We start from the raw sequence: 6996 nt of genomic DNA on the forward strand, positions 1-6996 counted from the left end.
TTTATGATCTGTTAAGTCTCTGTTATAACACAATACATCTGAAAAGTTATTAATATTGAACTATATTGTAATGACAGAAGTAAGTATGAATATATATGTGTGTGTCTATATGCAATCCTCTGTTGTTGGGAATAGAGGAGATACAGGCCCTTTACTCCTCTGCACAGTGGTTCTGGGTTGGCTTGACTGATCCAGGGGATACTTGGGCTGCTAAGCCACGGATTGTGAAGAGGAAAAGGGGGAATTACTTAGTTCCCACTTCTGCAAACACTTTGGCACTGGTTTCAGAGAGCTACCTCAGCATCAGATGTGCTATTTGATTTGTATTCATTATTGGATCCGGACCTAAAGTAACATTACAGCTAAAGATTTCTGACAGTGGACACTTTGTTTTAATGCACACAGTTTAAAACAAACAAAAAAAAAAGCCTGTGAATTACTGGAGGGAAGGGATGAAAATAATTTACTTACAAAAAGCACTTAAGATTATGTCACAAGCCAACAAAAATAGGAATGTGCAGAGATAAGGGGGAAATGTAAAAGCAGACTTTTAAATCCTGCTATGCAAAATGAGAGTCATCTTACCAGCTTGCATATTGCACAAAATCATGGCCTTGTGTTGGAAAGCATAGGCTTTAGTAAGTTTCTATCATCTTTAACTGGACTTCCATAGTTTTGCGGGGCTTTGTCACAATGGCCCTAGAATTATGTAAATGAAAGTGTTAAAGGCGAATGTGATGGCTCAAATAATACCACTGGATAACCATTCATTCAATAAGTTATAAGGGCAGGCACTAAAACTGTTCATAAAACTGCTTGTTTTTCAGTAGTACAATCCCATCCCAATTACTGAAAGGAACTGTTTCCCAGTTGTGCCTGCTTAACTTTGGGCACAAGATCAAAACTTCTCTCCCACCACAAACTTCAGAAAGAAAATAAACTGTATTTCATTTTAAAAGCTAGTCCTAAAAATTATCCTAAATATAATAGATCCTACAATTGAATCAGCACAAAATACTCAGGAGCATCATGTGAACAGATACTATTGTGTATATCCAGTTATACATAAAAGAATGAATGACTTTCAATCTACATTGTTTATCTTGCAATTATGCCGGAGAAAAATGTACACCAGAGTGCATAACACATGTCAGAAATCTCTGCTTTGTTGGGAAAATACATTGTATGAAGTTGAAAAATTCAATATGCAGTAGTCCACTGTGTCTATGAAAGCTCTCCAAACATTAGACGAAATACGAAAGCTAAGATGTTATGCAAACAGGTTGGGAACTAAATGATTCAAGTGATTGGTAATAGGATAATGACACCTTTCACTTCTAGGCTGCTGGTTTGTAGTCGCCCTCCATTACAAGAGGTCTGTCTGATCTGTGAGGTAGATTCAAGCCAGTTCTTAGGGACCAGGTGTTTGCATTATGAAAACATATCTATTAATGACCCTTAATGGGCATCTTAAGTTCAGTCCTAGTAGAGAGGTGAAGGTTGGCGTGGAGAACATATGACTTCTTAGGTATGGTCTCTCCAGAACAGGGTTGAAGCAATTTGGCAAGCCAGTGTGAGAAAGCTGGCACTGCCCAGTGTCTATACTGTAATGGTCTGTGGAGGATTTCAGTCATCAGCCACCAGTGCTGCCAGTTCAACACACTTCATGAGCACTAAACTATGTCCAAGCTCCCGCTCCTAACCCCCCTCCCTCAAAAAAAGTCTGCCAAAGCTCAAAAAATGGCTGAGTCATGCATCAGACCATCCTCCCACACCAATGATACTGTAATAGATTGTCCGATTAGAGAATGCTGCTCATTACAGAGCCGAGAAGAGCAAAATCGGGATGGGGATGGGGCAATAATAGGAGCCTATATAAAAAAAAGACCCAAAAATCAGGACTGTCCCTATAAAATCGGGACATATGGTCACCCTAGTACCACTGAGTTATTGTGGCTCTGGCCAAAACACTTGGACTGTGTGTTGATGAACAGTCATTATGTATAGAAGATCATTGTTTAGCCATATTCTGCTCTGTATACAGGAGCCAGGAGTAGGGATTGTGCTAATCTGATCTAAGTGAGCATGACTTTGTGTGTGTGTTTTTTTAAATCTGTAAACAAACAAAAGCAGGGATTTTGCAGACTCAAAGATTTGCATATAAGACATAATCAGTGTGGGAGATGCAGTATGTTACCAATTGATAAGTCACTTCTTCTGGCTTTTCCAAGAATTGATTAGCTGTAGTGTAAATGTATCTGTGACTTATATGCAGCATAGTAGCAAAATGATGCAATGTTTAGGGTTAAGAATAAGCTGTACTTGGGTGTGAACACTTTTTTATTAGCTTTTTTTTTTTAATTCATAGAGATATCTCTACTTGATTTTATGTTTTATAAACTCTTATGTTTACTAACCCTGAATTAACATGACTTCCACCTCCGAAAATAAAAGTCCAAATATTTGAAATTAGTGATTGCTTTTTAGAGACAGTTGATATTTTGGGATTTGAAATTTGTTTATAATATCAAAAATATTTGTTAATATAGTAGTCATTACAAATACTACTTAGCCTCGGAATCCATCTGCCAAGGTTTACAGAGAATTGTATTACTGAGAGAGTGGTACTGTTGCTAACAAAAATGCAATTAGCTGGTTTGAGATGGCATGTTTTTTCTCTTCTTAAGTGTATTTAGACTGGTGCAGAGTAAGGCACAGCTTTCAAAAGAACTTGTGACTATCAGAAATCAATAAGATGGCATAATAACTATGTCTACTGGAGGCTGAGTCACCTCATCCAAAATCAATTTATACTTTATCTGTTTCACTTTAGAGCTCAAACTGTCCATTTTTTCTCTCTCCTAAAAGCAGCTGCTGGAAAAATTAGAGCTTGTGAAACAGATGGAGAAGAGTACGCTGGCCATAATCACAGCAAACTGATTTATCTTAAAACCGTTCTATATACAGTATTGCAGGTGTGAACAGGGGTCATTTACCCACATACAATTGCTAAAATGCTATTCACAGTCTGAGCCAGGAAATTCAGTATTAACTCTATGTGTAAACTCTGACCTTGTCTTGGTCCATTCTACATTTGTAACTGATATGGTAAATATGACCAAGTAATTCTAAGGTACTTGACAGGTTGCTGTGGAAGTTCCCTTGCATATTTGTCAATACATCTTAATCCTGACATTTAGCACAACTGCTTTTTCACCCTGGAGTCAGCCTGCCTGCCAGCTTGCTGGATAGACTTATGATATGGACCTCAGTTTTTAGCATTATAGAAATGAAGGACTAGAAGGAACCTCAAGAGGTCATCAAGTCCAGCCCCCTGCACTCGGGCAGGACCAAGTAGACTTAGACCATCCCTGACAGGTGTTTGTTTATCCTATTCTTAAACACCTCCAATGATGAGGATTCAACAACTTCCCTTGGAAGCCTATTCCAGTGCTTAACTATTCTTATAGTTAGAAAGTTTTTTCTAATATCTAACTTAAACCTCCCTTGCTGCAGATTAGATCAATTACTTCTTGTCCTATTTTCAATGAACACAGCGAACAGTTGATCCCTGTTCTCTTTTTAATAAGCCTTACCCTGCCAGAAGACTATCAGCTCCCTGTCAGGATTTTTTTTCACCTCAAGACTAAATATGCCTGTGGGTTTTTTAAATCTTTCCTAGGTTTTCTAAAACTTTAACCATCTCTAAGGAGGGTGCCATCCCTCCATGATCTGTATGTGGAGAATCCTCTCCCTCTTGGATCTCAGCTCCCCTGTACAGAGTGGTATTCAACAGACTTCATGGCACCATTTCTTCCCTGGCCCCCAACTCGCACCATTCCCTTGACCAGGATTGCACATAGAGGCTCCACACAGAGGAAGGCAGCTAGAGCAAGGGGATGAGGACAGGGCCAAGAAGGACACCCCTGATCCCCATGGCATCCAGTAAGAGGTTGGTCTGTGTCTATACCATCAGCCCAGCAAGGAGAAATAGAGAGGCCAAGAACTGTAGCAAGTGAACAATCAATTCTTTAATTAGCCCTGCTTTTGGGGTGCTACAAGGTGGTTCAAAGACACCAGGCACTTCTCCTACTCCATTGAACAGTTGTAGTTCAGACAATGGAAGCTGCTGCCATGCAATAAAATCCTCCCTCCTCCCAACAAACAAACTGTGCCCAACCAGAAAAAGCTTGTCTTATTCAGCTTGATTATTCTATAAGTGAACCCCAACCTACAGAACTCAGTTTGGTGGAATTAGATCTCTATTAGAAACTAGGTTCTCTGTTAGATCATAATCCACTCTTTTGTGAGGAGGCCAGGGACAATGCAAGGATATTTTGCGCCCTAGGCGAAACTTCCACCTTGCGCCCCCCCTTTTCCTCCCCTTCCCCCAGAGCATCACTTGTTATAAACTTTCAAAAATTAATACAGTGGAGTCACATCTTATGTGGGGGTTAAGTTCTAAGGTCAGTGTGTAAGAGGAAACTCGCATATAGTGAAAATTACCATAAAGTACAGTACACACACTATACACTGTATACAGTAGAAATGTGCTATCTGTAGCAATTATTTATACGTATAGATTGTAAGAAACAGCTTTTGTAAAAAGATGCTGCTTCCCCCATAGGTCATGTTTTCTAGACCTTTTTTTTTTTTCCTCTTCTTTGGGCTCTCTCCAATTTCTCCACATCTTCCTGAAATGTGGTGCCCAGAACTGGACACAATACTCCAGTTGAAGCCTAATCAGCGCAGAGTACAGCAAATATCCCAGAGTGATGTTCTGTTCTTTTGCATAGATCCCTTTCCAGAGTACTCGTATTCAGTTTGTGGTCCAGATCCCTTTCCGCAGTACTCCTTCCTAGGCAGTCATTTCCCATTTTGTGCGTACGCAGCTTGTTATCATTCACAAACTTTATAATCAGCAAAAAGTCCTGTGGCACCTTATAGACTAAGACGTATTGGAGCATGAGCTTTCGTGGGTGAATACCCACTTCGTTGGATGCATATTCACCCATGAAAGCTCATGCTCCTTATAAGTCTGTTAGTCTATAATGTGCCACAGGACTCTGCTGCTTTTACAGATCCAAACTAACATGGCTACCCCTCTGAAACTTTATAATTGTACTCTGTATGCCATTATCTCAATCATTGATTAAGATTTGAGTAGAAACTTATCCAGAACTGATTCCTGGAGAACCCCACTCATTATGCCCTTTCAGCCTGGCTCAGCCCTTTCAGCCTATGAATCACTGATAACTACAGTTGGAACTGTTTTCCAACTAGTTTTGCACCCATCTTATTTTAGCTCCATCTAGGTTGCATTTCCATAGTTTGTTTATGAGAAGTCATGGGAGACAGTATCAAAAGTCTTACTAAAGGCAAGATAGACCGGTCCTACAGATAGCATTTTCACACACATATATGTGTAAGAAACTGCAATCTGTAGAGATGTGCTACCTGTAACACTGCAATCTGATGAAGCTAATTCCTACAGATAGCAATTTCTTACACCGTAGGCATGTGAGAAATTGTATGCAATTGAAAAGGTGTAAAGAGGCCATCCTAGTGCAGTGGGATAATTCCTTTTACTTGAAATAAAAGACAAGCTGAGTATTGATGAACTAAACATTTGAAGCAATTTGTAGCTTCTGTCATAGTGCATTCTCCCTTCTATTAATACTGTAATTTTCCCTACCCTAAAATTACCTTTTGATGGATTTGTTTGTATTTTCAACTAGTCCATAGGTTTGTGGATGGTATGGGTTGGTGAAGCTACATTGTATTCCCAGATTTTTGCACATCTCTAGGTTAAGCTGAAAGGAAAAAATGTATGCCATAAACTTTCCTTTGGACAGGTTTGGTGTGTAACCCTAACCCTAACACCTTACATGGCATGCTTTATATCAAGGTCGGCTCTGATTTTTTTGCCACCCCAAGCAAAAAAAAAAAAGGGGGGGGGCAGGCCCACCGGAGCAGCAAAGCAGGGCAGGGAGAACACAGCAAGGCTGGAGAGGCAAAGGGAGGGGGAACAACACAAAAACCGCGCAGCTGGAGCAGCAAAGCGGGGGAAGGGGAGGAGAGGAGGGAGGGAAACAATGGCACAGCCGGCAAAGCAGGGGAAAAACAAATAAAAAAACCCTACATGGCGGCTAGAGAAGCGGGGAAAAAAAAAAGCAGCTGTGCCGCCCTAGGTTTGGGCGCAATGCCACCCTGTAGAATCTGCCACCCAAGCAGGAGCTTGCTCAGCTGGTGCCTGGAGCCAGCCCTGCTTTATATGTAAGATCACAATTTATGAAAATGAGGAATACAGGGTTGTCATGGTATGAACACCCACTCTGAACCTTAGCGTCCAAAAGATGGGGTACCAACATGAACCCCCCCTAAGCTTAATTACTCGCTTAGAAATGATAGAGCTGCCACCACCCAAAAATATAGTGTTTTGGGGCACTTTCTGGCCCCTAAACCCTTCCCTGGGGACCCCAAGACCGAAAAACCTCTTGGGTCTCACAACAAAGGGAAATAAACCATTCTCCCCTCCTTTCTTCCTCCCAGATTCTCCCCTCCCTGGTTAACACTGGGAGATCCCTGTGATTCAACTCCGTGAATCTCAAAACAGAGAGGAAATTCACCTTCCCCCCCCTTCTTTCCCCCTTCCAGACTCTCCCTGAGAGAGAGACAGTAATCTTAACACAGAGAGAAATCAGGCTTTTCCTCCCTCCTTCTCGCCTTCCTCCCACTAATTCCCTGGTGAGTGCAGACTCCCTCCCTTGGGTCTTACACAAGATAACCAAAAAATCAATCAGGTTCTTAAAAAGAAAAGCTTTTAATAAAAGAAAGAAAAAAGTAAAAGTTGTCTCTGTAAAATCAAGATGGAAAATGTTACAGGGTCTTTCAGCTTATAGACACTAGGGAGAATCCTCCCCCCAGCACAAATACAAGTTGCAGCAACAGAGATACAATCCTTCCAGCAAATACACATTTGCAAATAAAGAAAAC

Source organism: Gopherus evgoodei, chromosome 3 (genome assembly GCF_007399415.2).
Source record: "Gopherus evgoodei ecotype Sinaloan lineage chromosome 3, rGopEvg1_v1.p, whole genome shotgun sequence".
Lineage (NCBI taxonomy): Eukaryota > Metazoa > Chordata > Testudines > Testudinidae > Gopherus > Gopherus evgoodei.